Below are 18,171 nucleotides of genomic sequence, written 5' to 3' on the forward strand. Positions count from 1 at the left end.
CCCTACACCGCCCGTAGTCGCCCATCCCGAACCTCCAGCCACTTGTCCGGCTCTGGTACTCGCGCGCATCCGAGGCTCCCAGCTGGAGGTTGGACGTGACTCCTGCGGAGCCCGCGAGCTAAGGAACCGCCGAGGCAGTACTGGGGTCTCCTGCCTCCTGGACCACGGCCTGGATCCCCCACCCTCGGTCCAGGCACCTCCTCCCACCCCCGCCGGTGCCCGATAACTTAACAGCCCGTATGGTGCCAACCCCAGCCCCCTGCCTGCCGCCCATCCAAGCCTCCCGCGACAGCCGCCAGGGGAGGACGCAGGTCTGTTTCTGTGGAGGTCTAAAGTAGTTTGGGCCAGAGCTGGGAGCAGGAGAGGGAGGGAAACTCTCGGGTCCTGGAATCCATGGGGGAGGGGAAAGGGAACATCTGGCTTGTCGGTGTCTGTTTGGGAGTCGGGGTGGGTACAGCAACCATGGGGCAAATCTCTGGAGCCCTCGAAGCCCAGGGAGTGTGCAAGCCATCTCGGCATGTGCAGGGATGGCCAGGGTTGGTTCCTGTGCCCAGTCTTGATAAGAAAGGGTTAAATGCATGGTCAACAATTGGGGGGCGGGGTGGAAAGCTAAGGAAAGAACCATCCTTCCCCAACATTGTCTCTTTCTGATCCTTTTTTCCACATATAATGGAGCTGCGGGGAGGAGGGAAATCCTGGAGATCCAAAGACAGAGCGATTCCCAGGCCGGGGAAGGGTCTTTGGGTCCTAAGAAGAGCTCAGACTCTGCAGGTGGATGGGTCTTCCCAGGGAGGCAGGGCTTGGCTGCCACCCCAGTGAAGATGACAGCAACTGTTTATTGAGTGCCAACTGTTTGCCAGACCTTCTCCATAACTTCACGTGCATCATATTGTTTACGAATGCGGAAAGTGAGGCTTAGAGAAGTTAAGCAAGTATTTAAGAAGTTAAGGGGTGGCTGGTTAGCTCAGTTGGTTAGAGTATGGTGCTAATAACACCAAGGTTGCCGGTTCGATCCCTGCATGGGCCACTGTGAATGTGAGCTGTGCCCTCCTTAAAAAAAAAAAAAAAAAAAGAGAGAGAGAGAGAGAGAAGAAGAAGCTAAGCAAAGTAGGGACCAGGATTTGAACCCAGACTCTGAACCCTACCATCTTAGCCTCCCACTTCCACGCTACTGCCCAAGAGATGAGGAGCTGAGGCTTGGTTCCTCCTTCTCACACTTCCAGGGCTCAGTCCTGACTCCCCCGACCCTCCAGATTTGCCCTCTTCAAATCTCCCTTTAGCCCTTTCCACCTGTGTTGCCCCCACCCTACCCACTCCACTCCTTGCCGCTGGCCCTGCCCTTCTGCCTCCACTTTTCTTCCTGAATTTTATGCCTCTATATTCCCTAAGCAGAAGAGACCCTTGGACACAGCTTCCCCGTTTCCCAGCTCCTGGGGTGATACAGGCTTGGGTCTGTGTCTGTGGCCCCACATGTAAAATGGGGACTATGCCTCTCCCATAAGACTGCTGTGAGGGATAAAACTGAACTGAGGCCAGAAGCCAAATGTTATCTTCATTTAACAGCACCAACAGTGTTCCTGTTCTTGGTGCTAGGAATACAGCAGTAAATTAAGCAGACAAAAGCCCTCTTCACCGCGGAGTGGGCATTCGGACATTTGCATAATAAACTTTTTTCAGCTCGCAAATTTACATTTTAGAATCGGAATCAAGCAATTCACAAGGAAGGAGATTAAAATGCAACAACACATGTAAAATTGATCGGCCAACATTTGGTCCACACTAATAGAGAAGGCCACATAGTTGTCTACCCGGGGATGAGTTGTGTCCCCTGTTGTGCTTTTAGGCTGAGGAGATCAATAAATGGTACCTGTGTGGTGAGGTCTAGATTAACGCGTGCAAAGTATTCAGGCAGTGCCTGTGCCTAAGAAAATATTGGCTATCATCAGCTCTAATCTCAGCAGAAAATGTAGCGCTGAGGCTGTGTCGGGTCAGATCACTGCTCCTAAACCCTGGAAACCCATAACCCACCTTCGTCTAGGCTCCTCTCATTCCCTGATGGGCTGTGCTGTAGGGTGGCCTGGTGCCTGCCCCCTTTGCCCACATTCAGATGCCAACTGTCCTAGCCACAGCCTTGGCCTGAAGCCTACAGCTCCATGCTGGGTATAGGCCTGGGGCTCTTATCTCCTCAGTGCCTCTGCTGTCTGCCTGTTCTTGTGCCTTGATGTGTCCCAGCTGGGACATAGGGCAAACCCAAACTCAAGCCCTTGCCTGTCCTATGGCTTACACACGTGACATCCCCTAGAAGCTAGATGTAGTCCTAACTTTACAAGTGAAGAAATAGGTCTTGGAGAGGAGAAGCAACTTGTCCAAGAACACACATGGTACCTGGGAGCTGGGGCTGGATGGAACCTGAGTGTCTAGAATTCCAAGTCTAGTGATCTCCGTGTTGTACCCATCTCTGGGAATGAGGCCTCTTAATCCAGGGGTAGGATGCAACGGCATTACCGCAAGTTCTCACCTTGAAATAGAAACTGGAATTATGAATACAAACCCCAGAGCTCAAAGAGAACATTGCAGGGAGAATGAGCAAGCTGGGCTGGGAACCAGTGCTCAGAAATCTCTGCGTGGCCGCAGGAATGCTGACTCAGCTCCCTAGCACAGGCTGGAGCTACGCTGTGTGGTATTTTTTTGTTTTGTTTTTTTTCCTTCGAGAGATGTCCTCACTTTTAGAGGGCAGCTCGGGGCAGTAGATTGGAGGTTTATACCCAGCACTGCTGTGTGACCCTGGACAAGTCATTTCCCTTTTCTGAGCGTCAGGTGAGGAAATCGTCTGTGGTATGGGTTAATATGTACTTTCCAGCGTTGCTATGAGGGGCCAGCAAGATCATAAATACTCATTGTTTTTCAACTCTGGGTTGAACCAGTGTTGGTAATTGTTACTGAGAAGTTAGTAAAAGTCCTGCTTTCATCAGAATTTTCCTTCCCTACGACCAGGTGATCCGTAAGGGGGGAAGGCCCTGTTTAGGTCACAAAGGCCTAGAGACAGCAAGGAAAATGCTGGCTCTGGGGGTCAGCATCTTGGGTTCCACTCCTAGCTATGTGACCTGAGGCAGGTCACTTCACCTCTCTGTTGGGTTCCTAGCAGGCCCTCAGCAAGTTGAATATGATGATCAACGTCTAAAGAACGTTCAAGAGTAGTCTCCATATTTTTCCACCTCCACATACCACCCCCCAGCGTTTCATAATTGCTCCCAGGAAAATTTCATGCTTAAAGTTTTCCATGCTGAAACTCTCAACCTCACTGTGGCATGAAATCAATTGTTTGCATTTAATTTGACTTCTCAAATTAAGGGGTAAAATTTGAGATGAGGGTAGGGGGTGAGGGGAGGAGAGGAGGAAAGCGAAGTTAAACCAGATGTGTTTTTGTTTAACTGCAGGATGGTGGTTAAACTGCCCCAGTCTTACCATCGTTCCTTCTGAATTCCAGTAAGCAGGAGTCAGGTTTCATGAAAAATTGTAGTGTTCCTTCCTGGCTAGTGTGGACTCGCCCTCCCCGTTATTATTATTACTATTTTATGTTCATCTGAGGCCACAGAGGACTGGCCAGAGAGGCGACCTCACAGATGCCTAGAATTTCAGAGCTGGAAGGTATTTAGAAGCTGGCTCTGTCAACTGGCTGCCTTGCAGACCCGGGAGACTGAGGGTCCCAGAGGGGAAGGGACTTGCCCAGGGTCACCCAACTGCTTAGGGCAGAGTTGGACTGGGAATTCAGTCTTCCGGCTCTGAACTCCAGCACCTTCCCAAAAGTAACCACTGTCTTGAATTGGGTGAGTAGCCTTTCCATGGTGCATCCTTAGTATACCTATTTTTGAAAATGCAGAATCATTCAAAGGAGGATGCAGATAGTTTGGGTTGATGGAAAAAAAATCTTCAACTCAGGAAAGCAGAGGTGAAGTCCTTGACTTGATGAGACACTAGCGGTGTGATCTTGGGCAAGTCACTTCCCCTCTCTGAATCTCAGCTTCCTCATCTGTAAGCCAAGAGGCCTGAGGAGCAGGAATGGGGGGTGACACTTCCCTGCGACTTGGAATGTATCTAATTCAATCAGCTATTTATGGCTTAGGTTATGGCAGGTCAGTGACAAACTGCCTTCTTATGGCAGCAGGGGGCTGGTGTGACAGCTTATTGACTCCTGCAGTGATTTAAAAACTTTGATTTAGTTGTTGGTGTTGTTAAACTAGGGCATTTCATTTTAGTTCTTTTGAAAGAATCAGAAGGCATGGCCACAGGGGGCCACCTGCCAGCCTGGCCACCAAGGCTGGAGCGAAATAGCCCCTCACTCCGTCCACTTTGCCAGAGTCCCCACCACTCCCTATCCTCTCACACGCAGCCCACTTGCCTCATTGACATTACCTGCCTACTTTCTGAGTTTGCAATTTCTGGGCTAGGTCCTGTGAGGCCATGGAAGGGGGCCTCAGACCTCATCCGAATGACTGCAGGAGGCGTGGGCCAGCCTTCAGGGGGCTCAGGGCAGGAATATCACACACACGGACATCCGTCTCTCTTCTGTGGCCCGGCAGTGTCTCTGCAACATGTCAGCAAGGTGGAGGGAGCTTCCTTCCTGCTTTGTGGTCCCCAGGAAAGTCTATGGGCTCTAGAGGTTTTGGGGTGACATCAGCCTGTCAGGGCTCAGAGAGCTGGGCCTACCCCCTTGAGGACAGGCAGCCCTGGGTGCTTCAGTCTAGAGATTATGCAGCTCCCTCAGGGAAAAAACTCCCTTGACACCTGCCGCCTTCCCCACTGCTCCCCAAAGCCCTGTGTTCTGGTGTTCACCCACTTCACAGGCAAGGAACACCACCTTGCCCTCTAAACCCACAACTCTGTTCCACCCCCTTTGCCAGGAGCCCACCCTGGTGAGGACAGCAGGTACCACAGCTGTAGCACAGATCTCTGAATTGCCATGACCAAGATCAAGTGCAGCATGGGAGGCCAGGACCCCTCCTGGTTAAATGCTGGGGCTCGGGAGGCAGCTGCCTAGACGGGAGATTCTAGGTCTTCACAAAGTGCTCTGGGGGTCCAAAATGAATAAGGGGAGCTCTGATTCCTGATAGTAACCACAGGTCCCTTGTCCTGGTGCTGGCAGAGGAGCTCAGAAATGTACCTGTGGGAAGTAGCATTTTGTGAGCACCCGACGGGCACCGAGGCACCTTCAGCCTGTCTTTCATCCTCACCGACTTCACCCCCTGCCTTTTGCAGGTGAGGAGACTGAGGCTCAGAGGGCCGACTCCTTGAGTTCCAATCCCTCTCCTAGGAGCCTCTGTCATCCTGTGTTGACCCACAGAAGCGAGGAGAGGGGAGGGGAGGCTGGGAGATTATTTCTGGGAGTAGACCTTGGCAGCCCTGCAGTGAGGTTCTCATCCCAGCTGGATGCATAGAAGCGTCTTCCTCCTTCCAGATCTCAGTTCATGATTCAGGTGGGTGAACTTCACCTGGCCAGGTCTGCAAGCAGCCGGAAAAAGCTCAGCAAACATTGCATGTTTTTTGAAAAAGTGTTTAGGTGGATTTTATTTGAAAAAACCATCAATTCAACCTTTAAAAGGATCTACCATGTGACTTTTGGTTAAGCCAAGCTCACGCTTTGTCTGATCTACCTTTTACTTCGTCTGCAAAACAACAGGGTGGGTACTCGCTTAGATCTCAGGTTGAGGTTCCCAGGTCTCTGTCCACTCATCCCCCAGGCCTCTTTGTTGGCTGTCACTGGACTGTATCAGGCTTGGCCTTTCTCAATGTCATTTGTGTCTTTTTCCTTCCACCTGTCCCCACTTTGATTTACCGGCTTCTTACAGTATAAGTTAATTACTTATTCATCTGCCACCCTTCTGGGTAGAAAGTGTCTCAGCTGATTCTGAGCCCTGCTCCCCTCCTTCACTCCTACTAGGCACTTGTGCAGCTGCTCTGTTTTCTCTGCTTACTCCTCCCACCTACACACACCACTGCTGGCATTGCCATGCCAGGTGTGGCGTTCAGTGACTCACCTGGAATTGCTTAGTTTTACAGCAGCTCTATGTGGCATGTGCTGTTATCCCCGCACTACAGGAAACGGTCACAAAGTGACCCAGCTGGGAAGTGGGAAACATACCCATTTGTCGCCTCCCATTGCCAATTCCCTCACTCAAGTCTGCTTCCTTCTCTGTGACATGAGTGACACATTCTTAGAAGAATCCAGTTCCTTATTTATTTTGAAGTCATCAAGTATAGTAATTCATATTTCAGCTTCAGTCTATCAAGATATCAAAGATAAACAGGGTTCTCAACACCTCGTTCAAGCCCTTGCATGAATCACCTCACCTGAGTATTTTTTGTGAAAAGGCTGTGTTTTAATTTTTCCTCTTGACCTAATCCTTATCATGAACATTTAAGGGCTTACTCTGTGTCAGGAACTGAGCTAATCACTTTGAATGGCCTTTTTGTATTTAACTTGTTATCCTCTCCATTTTACAGAAGAGGAAACGGAAACTCAGAGAAGCTGAGTAACTTAAGGTCACACAGCTGGAAAGTGGAGATGAGACCCAAATCTAGGTCTCATGCTCTCTTGCCCGATCAGATTAGCATCTGGATTCACATTTTTATGCTTGGATACAAGCCCTCAGAGGACCTCGCTGTATACGTTTGTTTTCAGTGGAAATGTCTGTTTCTGGGGTTTGCAAAGTGAGGTGTGGTAGGAGGTCTCAGAGGGAGGGGACCAAGCACAGGCACTCCTGGTTGGGCAGCAGCGTCTGTTCGCCCAGACAATGGGTCTTAGCCTAGTTACCTCCTCTTCTAGTCAAGAAAAAAGAGAATAATCCTAGCAGGAAGCATCCTCAGAAACCCAGAGGGGCCTGGGTTTAAATCCCAGCCTGCCATTTCAAGCTGTGTGACCCTGGGCAAGTCCCTCTTTTGGCTTTCAATTACCCTGCCTGACAACCATGGCTTACAATGGATGGCGCTAGGCCTTAGGACTTTTCTAGTTCACGTAGGGCAAATACTTGGCACGCATGCTGCCTCTTTCCTGTCCTATACTCACGTCAGACATCACTAATCAACCACTGCCCTGTTTCTTTCTCAACCTCAAATTCCTTCTAAATGCAGTCCTCCAGGCAGCCATTATCAACTACTTAGAGTTGGCACACAGATTGAAGGACATCCCAGAACCAAATTAGATTTAATTACTGTGTGGACAGGGGTGGAGAAGGGTTAGCCCCAGGGTGGCACCAAGGTCAGTGTCACCGTGCTTCTCAGTCTTCTTTTCCTTGTCTGGGAAAGTAGGAGGAACCCAGAACTAGTCTGTGTCAGATCTCACCCCTGCTGTGCCCATGTTCTGTCCTCAAGGGAGGCTCTGCTTTCTGGGGCTGGTCACAACCCAGGCTTAAGGTAACAGTGAAAAGGAAGAGGCTGGTTTCAGATCCTCCTGGAGAGTTCTGCTCACCCCTTCCCCCACCCTCTGTAATAGTATCAATAGTAGCAATACTAATAAAAGTTATTAACATATACTGAATATTTATGATGCCTCAAGCCACTCTGCTAAATATTTTATATACATTCATATTTTCAATCCCTATAACAGCCCATTTTTCAGGTGAGGAAAATGACTGAGAGGTGAAGTCATTTGCCTCACTTGCCCCAGCTGGTGAACCGGTGGAGCCACTGAGATTTGAATTCATGTCTGTCCAACCTTGAACCTACTTCCCCTCCCCTGCTCAGTGCGGGGACTGCCACACTCTGGCCTTCCTCTTCCTCAGCTCACCATCATTATTTCTCATTCGTGGCCGTCATACTCCTTTGCCTGTAGAAAGTGCTCTTCCACGTAGAGCCTGCCACGTATGCGTGGAGTAGCACAGCCAACGGCTTCTCCATCTTTGCAGGTTAGAAAATTGGGCCTGAGATCACACAACGAAGAAATGGCGATCCCCGCCCCAGAGAATTCAATGTCCTACCTGTTCCCTGGGCCTTGCGGAGCAGATGGCCTCGGCGAACTCGCGAGTATTGCAGCGGAGGTGGGGTTGGGTTTGCGCCTCCATCCCCGATGGACCGATCCTAGTTCCTGTTTTAATCAGCCATGCGACCCTGGACGAGTCACTTTAATACTCCCCACCTCAGTTTCCAGGCTGCTATCATACTTTTCAGTTTTTAAAGCCCTTTCTTTTTCATGAACTCAGAGATTTCTTAAAACAGCCTGAGAAAGTATTATCTTCATTTTGCAACAGGGCGTGCTTGAGACTCAGGTCAAATCGATAGCAAAACCAGCCCTCAAACGCAGGTCAGGAGCCCAGGCTAAAGTCTTCCCTCAGTGTGTCCCCAGTCTCTTGCATCTTTGCCTTTACACCTGCTGATCCCTCCCTTGCAGGGTTCTCCCTGCCTGTGATGCCAGCTGGCATCATGGCTGCTTTTGTAGATCTTGCTCAGAAATCTTGAGTCCTTTGTAACCTGATTATCCACATACATGCCTGGCCCTGAGCGTGAGCTCCTGAAGGGCAAGAAGCCTGTGGGAATCGTTCGTGAATTCCGGTGTCTAACCGGGTGCCTGTATTCAGCAGGTGTTTAATGTCCTTGAGGGAGTGAAAGGCTGCCATATCTGGCAGGGGTTCCCACAGCCCATTCGGTCTTGGTTACCATGGAGAAACCTGTGAAGGCTCTCTGTCCTGCTGGCTTTGCTACCTGAGCCTCCCCAAACTGAGCCCAACTGCCGTTCCCAGATCTCCACGGGTGTCTTCATTCCCCACGGATGACACCATCTCCTCGGAGGTTTGTTAGCAATTGGCAGCAGGACAAGCCCGTTTCCCTATTGACAGCTCAGGCCCTTAGTCAGGTGTGAGTTCCCCCAACATCATACCTTGGACCAGTCTCTTTGTCTGTTTTATTCACAGGTGTACCCTCAGTGCCAAACCTTAATTTCTTTGATAACAATAATGACTTATAATAATAAGCAATGACTGCACATAGAGTAACACATCTGTATGTATCATGCTTCCTGGTGCATAGTCTGCACTTAGTACACGTTTGGTAAACTTGCACATTGCACCTTGAGGCTGGACCCAGTCAGAGGTTTCTAGGAAGGGAAACTCACCTGTCACCTTGTCCCTGTCTGGGGAAGCCTCGACATGTGTTAGCTCTCTAATTCTCTGGCACTGCCCACGGGTAACAGCAACAGGAACTAGCACCCCTCCAGATGGGAAGGTCCATGACAGCTCTGAGGGAGGTACGGCTGAGAGCTATAGAAGACAGAAGGCAGAAGTGGGGCTCAGTGTGGTTAAGTAACTTGTCTGGGGTCACAGAGCTGGTGGGGGTGGTAGAGTTGGGATTTGAATCCAGAGCCTGGAGTCTTTCCCGTCTGCCTCCCAATCTGCTAAGCAGACTGGTTTGGGCTCTGGTGAGGGAGGATGTGTCTGTCTTGGGGACAGCTGATCCAGAGATCCAGGCCTACTTCCAAACAACCTTAATTTGTTTAATAATAATAGTAAGAGTTGTCATTTCTGAATCCCTATCTATGGCCTGCTAAGTGAGTTTTTTCTATACCCTTTTTCATTTGGTCTTCTTAACCTCCCACAGGGTAGGTACTGAATCCTTGTTTTTACAAGTGAGTAAAAGCACGAAGGGAAGGGACTTGCCCAAGGTCATGCAGCTCATAAGTGTTAAGCTGGAATTTGAATCTGGGCAGCCTGGCTCCAAAGTATGGACCCATAACCATTTAATATTAGATGAAATCTCTGCAGGTCAGATGTGTACACTTTCTTGAACCTGATGGTTTTCCGAAGCCCAACTCAGGGAGGGGATGTGAAGCAGGAATTCACGTGACATTCCCTGGCACCATGAGCTATGGAGTGCAGAGTTTATCTGTCCCCTGTGCGATTCCTGAGGTAAGGGAGAGATGGAGATGGGGGGCACAGCAAGGCAGTCCTGGTATTTCCAGGACCAGGGGCAGGGGGAAGCCAGAGCAATTACCCTGTTTCCCCGAAAATAAGACCTAGCCGGACAATCAGCTCTAATGCGTCGTTTGGAGCAAAAATTAATATAAGACCCGGTCTTATATTATATTATACCCAGTCTTATATTATAGTAACATAAGACCGGGTCTTATATTAATTTTTGCTCCAAACGATGCATTAGAGTTGATTGTCTGGCTAGGTCTTATTTTCAGGGAAATACGGTAGCCTGGCCGGAGCCGCTGCTAACTCAGAAACCTCAGTTCAGGGCTCTGGCCTCGGGCCTGACCCTCCAGGGTTCCTATCTCAGGCTTCCAGTGTCTTCCTGGGGTGACTTGTGTGCCAACTTTGCTTTGAAATTTCCTCCTGCAACACTCAAGTACCTGGGTTGGCCTGCCTGCCTCGCTTCCCCTTTTCGTGGGAGTGGATCCTTTCCTTTGTAGCTACATGATCTGAATAATCGAGTGTTTCTTGAGTGGCCCCTGGCCAGGCAGAGCTCAGCTGCACAAGGCCTCTGGCTGGGGTTCCGAGGCAGGCCTGCCAACCTCCTCGTCCAATCAGCGAGGGCAAAAGATGGGGAAGCCGCCTGTCCTGTTGGCTTTGCCAGGCCAGGACGCGGATGATTCCTGTAACAGAGGCAACCCTGGTCTTGGGGCTTCGTCCCCTCACTGCCAGGAAGTTACTCCTGCTGGGAGAAGAAAGGGGCTGCCCCTGTTCTAGGGAGTTCCTGCTGGAGCGGCTTTTCTGGTCAGCTCACTTGGGTTCTTGTTTCTTAGCACCTGTCAGGGTGGAGAAAGGAGGAAATCAGGAAGGGGAGAGAGAAGGGTGCAGGAATGAATTCACTCCTGCATTCATTCCTCCAACAAGCACTTCCTTAGCCCAACTGCCTACTGGCCCAAGGCTAGTGCTGGAATTCACAGATGGACTCTGGTCTAGTTTTTGCTTTCAAAGAGCATCCGGTGTGTGGGGAGATGGTTGTGTAAACAGACCCATACAGAGTCCCAGGTGACACAGGGCAAAGGAAAGTGCAAGAGCTGTGGGGGCAGAGGAGGCCCCTTAACCATACCTTGGGCAGAATGACCGCAAAGCATTTCTAGAGGAGGCGGTATCTGATCTTTGTTTTTTCTCTCACAAATGTTTTCTGAGCATCTTCTATAGCAGAGTGTGGTTCCAGATGCTGGGGTTCCAGCAGGGAAGGACACACACAGTCTCTCCTCCTGGAGCTCCATTGTACTGGAAGAGACAGACCATAAAGACAGTAAATTGCAGACAGTGATGAGCACTGTGATGAAAATAAACAGCACTGTGGTGAAATAGTGAGGGAACAGGGTGTTGTGGGGGTGGGGAGTGGGCTGCTTCTGGCCTGGGCAGGGAAGGCCTCCGAGAACGTGGTCTTTGAGCTGAAAAACGAGCAGTGAGCCAAGCAAGTGTTCCTGGCAAGAGAACAGCCAGTGCACAAACCCTGAGGGAAGAGAGCACCCGGAAGGTCTGCGTGATGAGGGGCAGGGCCAAGGGATGATGTCAGAAAGGTGGGCAGGACCCTGGGTTTGTCGACATCTGATTGGCTCTGGAAGGAAGAGCAGGGACCTGCCAGGAGAAGTAAGGGTAGGGTGACCTCCTGTTTGTTGGATGGCCCCTTAAGAACAGTTTGAGCTGGAATGGCCTTTGGGGCTTGCCACTCCAGCCCTCTCCAGGTATAGATGGGTTGGCTGAGGCCCAGAGAGGGAAAGTGATCCTCCCAAGGTCACAAAGGGAGGTAGTGGGACTGGATCTAGAAAACAACCAGTTTCTCTCCAATATGTTTACGTAGATAGTTCTTCTGAATTAAGGTGGATGTTAATTAATCACTTACTGATTGCCAAGAAAGTTACATACCTTGCCCAATTTGACAGGAGGAGATAAGGCTTGGAGTGATACAGGGACCTGGCTAAGGGTCATTCAGATCTGGGTTCCTTATGACTGACCCTGGCTGGCCACGTGACTGAACCTCAGTTTACTCATAAAATGAGGCTAGTACTATAGCAGTGCCCCCTACCCATGGGGGAGACATTCCAAGACCCCCAGTGGAAGTCTGAAACTGTGGATAGTACCAAAAACCTACGATGAAGTTTAATTTATAAATTAGGCACAGTAAGAGATTAACAACAATAGCTAATAATCAAATAGAACCATTATAACAATGTACTGTGATAAAAGGTAAGTGGAGGTAGATTCTCTCTCAGAGTGTCTTATGGTACTGTATTCACCTTTTTACTTAAAGGAAGGACTTTCTGGCTTCCCTTTGGCATATCCTAATTGCTAGCGTCCCCAATCTTGCACTTTGGGGCCATTATTAAGTAAAATAAGGGTTGTTTGAACACAAGCACTGTGATGCCTCCACAGTTGATGTGATAACCGGTTGGCTACTAATGACCACTGGGCGAGTAGTGTCTACAGCGTGGATACGCTGGACAAAGGGGTGATTCACTTCCTGGATGGACGGAGTGGCACAGCACTCGATTTCCTCACACTCCTCAGGACCGTGCACGATTTAAAACTTATGAAGTGTTTATTTCTGGAATTTTTCATTTAATATTTTCTGATCGGGGATGACCCGGTCAGATGACAGGTCACTGAAACCTTGGGAAATGAGACCACAGATAAAGGGGGACTACTCTAATGCTTTCTAGCTGAGGATTCAATGAGATGGAATGCATATGGAGCACACTCTGCCAAGCAAAATCTGAATATTGACTGAGCATTTTTGTTTTCATTTATTTTATGGACCCTGCGATCTATAAATGGATTAATCATGATCCTTGTTTCAAGCCATTTCATCATTGGTCCATAGTGGCCCTCTTGTCTTTTATTACAAATTTAAAATATCTATGAACTGTCATCCAGTAGAAGACTAGAATATTGACAGTAATTGACATTTTCCTCTGGACTCTTCCATTCCTCTCCTACCCACCTCCCTTCACATGGGGTAAAACCCCTCCTGACTTTGAGGGTTCTCATTCACTTGCCTTTTTTATTATTATTTTTGAATTTTGATTTTGATTAATATTTTTATTAACATTAGTATCACATATAAATGTACCGTATATGTGTATCTGGAGTTTTTCATTCCCTGTGCCTATTTTAATTAGAATTTAAAGTCATATAAGTGGATCATATATATGAAAAGATATATTTATATCTATACAAAAGGGTATCTGCACAATCTCCTGGGACTTGTTTTAGTCTTTTTTCACTCATTCCTTTTTTCTTTTTTATTCAAGTTGTGCAATTTTTTCTTTTTAACTTTTATTTATTTAAGTGTGTTTTTTCAGGACCCATTAACTCCAAGTCAAGTAGTTGTCTCAATCTAGTTGTGAAAGGCACAGCTCATAGTGGCCCATGTGGGGATCAAACCAGCAACCTTGTTGTTAAGAGCACTGCACTCGAACCAACTGAGCTTCCCAGCTGCCCCTTGACTCACTCTTAATATTGCTGAGATTCATCCATATTGTTGCACGTAGCTGTAGTTCTTTTTTTTACTGCTGTATAATATTCCACTGTGTAACTGTTCCACAATTTTTACTAATTCCATTTCTTGTTGATGGCATTTGAGTTATTCTCAGGTTTTTGCTAGTGTGGAATATTCATGTACATGCATCCTAACGTACGCATTTAGGGATTTTTCTCTTGACATATTCCTAGAAGTGGAATTGTTGGGTCATAGGGTCTATGAAAATTTTTTCAGTCGATAACAAGATAAGAACAAACTGTTTTCCACAGTGATTGTATCAGTTTACACTCCCACCAGTAATAGATAAGAAGTCCTGATATTCTGCATCCTCTACAATACACAATATTGTTGGACTTCTTAATTTTTTCCAACCATGTAAGTGTACGATTTCTCATTGTAGACTTGATTTACTGTTCTCTGATTACCAATAAGATTGAATAAGTGTATGAGTATGTGTGTGAGTCCTCTTCTTCTGGGAATGTCTTTTGCCCATTTTTCTACTTGTCCTTTTCTTATTAATTCGTAACAGTTCTTTATATTCCTGAGTTTTGAAAGCGGAAATTCTAAAATTTAATATAGTCTAATTTAACAACCTTTTATTTAATAGTTAGTGTTTTGGGGTCTTGTTTAAAAGACAGTGTGCCTTACTCCAAGGTCAGAAAGCTATTTACCTACAGTTTCTACTGAACGTTTTAAAGTTCTAGTTTCACATTAAACCTTGGTCCATGTGCAGTTGATTTTGTGTATGGTGTAAGGTAGGGATCCAATTCAATTTTTTTTCCTCATCTAGATACCCATTTTTTCTTATGTTTTCCAGTTCTCTTTGTTGCTGATGTATAGAAATGCAATAGTCTTTTTTCATTTTGATCTTATCAAGCTAACTTGCTAAACTCTTTCCAATTATTTGTCTGTAAATTCTATGTAGACAATCAGTTACAAATAACGATAGTTTTCTTTGTGTTTTTTAAACTTTACGATTTTAACCTTTTTTCTTATCTTATTGCACTGTCCAGGATTGCCAGTACAATATTAAATAAAAATAGTGATACTAAGTATCTTTGCCTTGCTTTTTATTGCAGAGAGACTGTTCTAAAGTTTTCCCATTTAGAATACATATGTTTCAGATTTTTAATAAGTTGCTTATTTGGGTTAAGGAAGCTCTCTTCTATTTATAACTTATTGAGAGTTTTTTTTTTAAGTAATAACTTGTGTGGAATTGTACTAAATGCTTTCAAAAGGTATCTTAAAATGATTATATGATTTTTCTCTTTTAATCTGTTAATTTAGTAATTACATATATAGATTTTCTAATATTAAACCATCCCTGTATTCCTAGGATAAACCTTACTTGTTCATTATGTATGTATTTGGTCATGGTCTGATAATACCTTGTTTGGAATTATTATATCAATTTTCATGAATAAAATATGCCTCTAATTTTCACTTTTTTAATTGTACTTTTCTGCTTTGGTATTGCAATTATAATGTCCTTATGGAATTAGATGGTAATATTTTCTCTTACTGTTCTCTTTAAAAATTTAGGTAAACTTGAGACAGTTTGTTTCTTGACGTCTGATACAATTCACCTGTAACATCACTCAGCGGTTGTTTTCTTTGTGGATTTTAATTACTGTTTAAATTTTTTTTATTCAGGTTTTTTATTTCTTCTTGGGTCAGCTTTGGTAAGTCATGTTAACTAATTAATTAATTGGATTAATCTTGCCTCAAGTTTATTGACTTTTTTAAAGGACCAACTCATGGCTTTGATCTTCTCAATTGAATCTTTGTTTTCTGTTTGGTTGATTTCTCTATAGAATCTTCTATTTGGGGGAGGTTTCTGTTTTTTTCTAACTTCCTAAGTTGGACACTAAGCTCATTTATTTTTAGGTTTTCTTTGCAAACTTCCACAATTTTTGATATGTAATGTTTTTATTATCATTCAATTCTAAGTAATTTTCAATTTCTACTATGACTTTTCTTTGATCTCTGAGTTATTGAGAGATATTTTAAATCTCTAAGTATATGGGGAATTGTCCTTTTAAAAATGTAACTTCTAACTTAATTGTACCATGGTCAGAGATTGTGGACTATGTGAAAGAAAACCTTTTGTTTAAAATGCGAGACTTGCTTTATGCTCTGGTATGTGACCGATTTTTAAAATGTTTGTATGTTCCTGAAAAGAATGTGCATGAATTTGTTTCTATCATCCTACATTTTCATTTTAATTTATCTTGATTTTTCTGTTTTATTTTTAATGTTTATGACTTTAAAAAAAGTGGTTAGCTATAGCTTTTCCCTACAAAGATAAGATTAGCATTTTCTCAGATCCCTTGATCTCCCTCTTCCCCTTCAGCCCTTATTCTTCAACATGCCCTTCAGCCCCTTTGACATCACATTGAAATTGTCTGGATTTTTTAGTTCAGAGTTATTTTTTATATATATTCTCCTTATTCTTTTCTTTGATCTTGTAATTTTTTTTTAACTCTAAAAGTTATTTGCTCAGCCTTCACATATCTTTAATATCATCTGTGGAATTTGTTTCTATTATGTAAGTAGTTACTTCAAAATTGTTTTTTGGGGGGAGAGGGTAGAGAGAGATCTTTTTTTGTACAAACCTGAGCCTTTGAATGTTGTGATTTTTATTAGCCTTTAACATTTGAATGACAGTTTGGCTGATATAAATTCTTGGTTCAATTTCTTTTCCTTTGGTACTTTCTTTGGTCAATTCAATTTGATACTTATTCCTTTGTAAATGATCTGTTTTTTTCTAGACTTTTAGAATGTGTCTGTTGTCTTTTGCTATTCACTATAATACTTTTAAATGCGCATTTTTCCTTATCTGTCCTGTTTGATGTATTTGGGCCCCTTTCAAATTGAGATTTTTAATTTTTCTTTAGTCCCAAGGTTATCTTCATTATTTCTTCAAATATGTCCTCCTTTGATTTATTTTCCTCTGCTGGGACTCCTTTTATCTAGATGTTGGCACTTATACTTCCATCTCTTTCTTTTTTGGTTGATGTAGAATTTCAGACAATAAAATGCACAGATCTTAAGTGTTCAGTTCATGTATGTTACCTTGTAACTATGACCCCAAAACAAGATTTAAAAAAACATTTATATCACTCCAGCAAGTTCCCGCACACCCCTTCCTGGCCCACTTTGCCTCTCAAATGCAATCATTATTCTGATTTCTTTCACCATTTGGTCTTCTCTAATTTCATATAAATGGAATCATATAGCATGTACTCTTTCATGTCTAGTTCCTGTCATTTAACATCATGTTTTCGAGATTCACCTATATTTGTTATGTCAGTAGTTCACTTTTTTTTTTTGCTAAGTAGTTTTCCACTTTATCGACATACCACCATTGTGTTTTCATTCATCTGTTAATGAACATTTCAACTGTTTCCACTTTGAGAGTATTATAAGTAAAGCTCTATAAACACTTATGTGTGAATCTTTGTGTAGCAATATTTTCATTTCTTTCCAGCAAATACTTAGGAATAGAATTGCTGGATCATGTAATAAGTGTGTGTTTAACTTTATAAAACACTGCCAAACTCTTTTCCAAAGTTACTGTACTGTATATTACACTCCCCTGAGCAATATATGTGACTAATAGATTTTTCTATATTCTTGACAATGTTTGATTTTGCAGGTAATTTTGATTTGGTTTTAGTCATTCCGGTGGGTGTGAAATTTGTTTAATTTTCATTTACCTGATGATGTGGAGCTCCTTTCCATGAACTATTTGTCATTTGTATGTTTTTTTTTTTGAAGTGGCTAAGTCTTTTGTCCATTGTGTGTGGGGGGGGAGGGCGGGGGAGGCAGTGTTAATCATTTTATTGTCAACTTGGTAGTTCTTTATTTACTGGATACAAGTCCTTTGTCAGGTATATGTGCTGTGCATGCTCTTTTCCATTCAATTTTTTAATGGTATCATTCGATGAGCAGAAATTTTAAATTTTGATGAAGTCTAATTTATCACTTTTTTCTTTTATGAAGTTAGGACTCCTTGCCCACCCCAAAGTCATGAAAATATCCTCTTCTGTTTTCTTCTAGAAGCTGTATGATTCTGGTTTTATAATTAGGTTTATAATCCAGTTCAAATTAATGGCATAAATTGGAGTTGATGTTTTAACTTTTAACTCTTTTACCATTTCTTTCATCTCATCTGTTTCTTCACCCTTCCTGACCACCCTCCCTTCCTCCAGAAGTGTTCCTCTAGCTGATATACCTGTTTCCTATTTCATTTCTCAGCTGCCTTGTCCATGCTACCCATTATGTTTGTTATTTCATATATATATATAGTAGTTCCACTTCGGTCCTTTAATGCTTTCTTGTTCTGTTTTGTATCGCTTATATCTTTTGTATCGCTTATTTTGTATCGCTTATATTCTGTCTGAATCGAAGCCTCACCCCAGTCTCTGTCAGCACCAGTGAGCCCAAGGGGATGACAGTTCCAGAAGGGAGACCCATAGGCACCAGAAACATACAGCTCCTCACTGGGTTTGGCATCGCCACCCTCGTACCCTAAAGTAACGAACTGCACCGGATTGGGCCTCACTTTCAGCACCCCAGGAAGAAGCAGCCAGGGGAGGGGCTGTCTGCCAGGTCAGAATCCACCAGCCTGGAGATCTGGAAGGGAAGCGTTCCGTTCCCTTTTGATTCATGCAATTCCACGTTGCCTGCTGCACTGCCCTGAATTTATTCCAGCACACA

At 44.8% G+C, this 18,171-nt stretch overlaps 1 protein-coding gene across 2 annotated transcripts in view; it reads left to right on the plus strand.

The window, feature by feature from the left end:
• The window catches only part of ALPL (alkaline phosphatase, biomineralization associated), a 54,647-nt gene that overhangs the window by 276 nt on the left and 36,200 nt on the right, over positions 1–18,171 (plus strand). Inside the window, exon 2 of one of the 2 annotated variants that reach the window (XM_033115442.1) lies at positions 15,103–15,131. The exons of the other annotated variant lie outside the window; for it this stretch is intronic. The gene's annotated coding sequence lies outside the window, so the exon portion shown is untranslated. The remainder of the gene's footprint in view (positions 1–15,102; positions 15,132–18,171) is intronic. 2 annotated transcript variants of the gene reach the window in all.

The sequence above is a fragment of the Rhinolophus ferrumequinum genome, chromosome 9, assembly GCF_004115265.2.
Source record: "Rhinolophus ferrumequinum isolate MPI-CBG mRhiFer1 chromosome 9, mRhiFer1_v1.p, whole genome shotgun sequence".
NCBI classification, from domain to species: Eukaryota; Metazoa; Chordata; class Mammalia; order Chiroptera; family Rhinolophidae; genus Rhinolophus; species Rhinolophus ferrumequinum.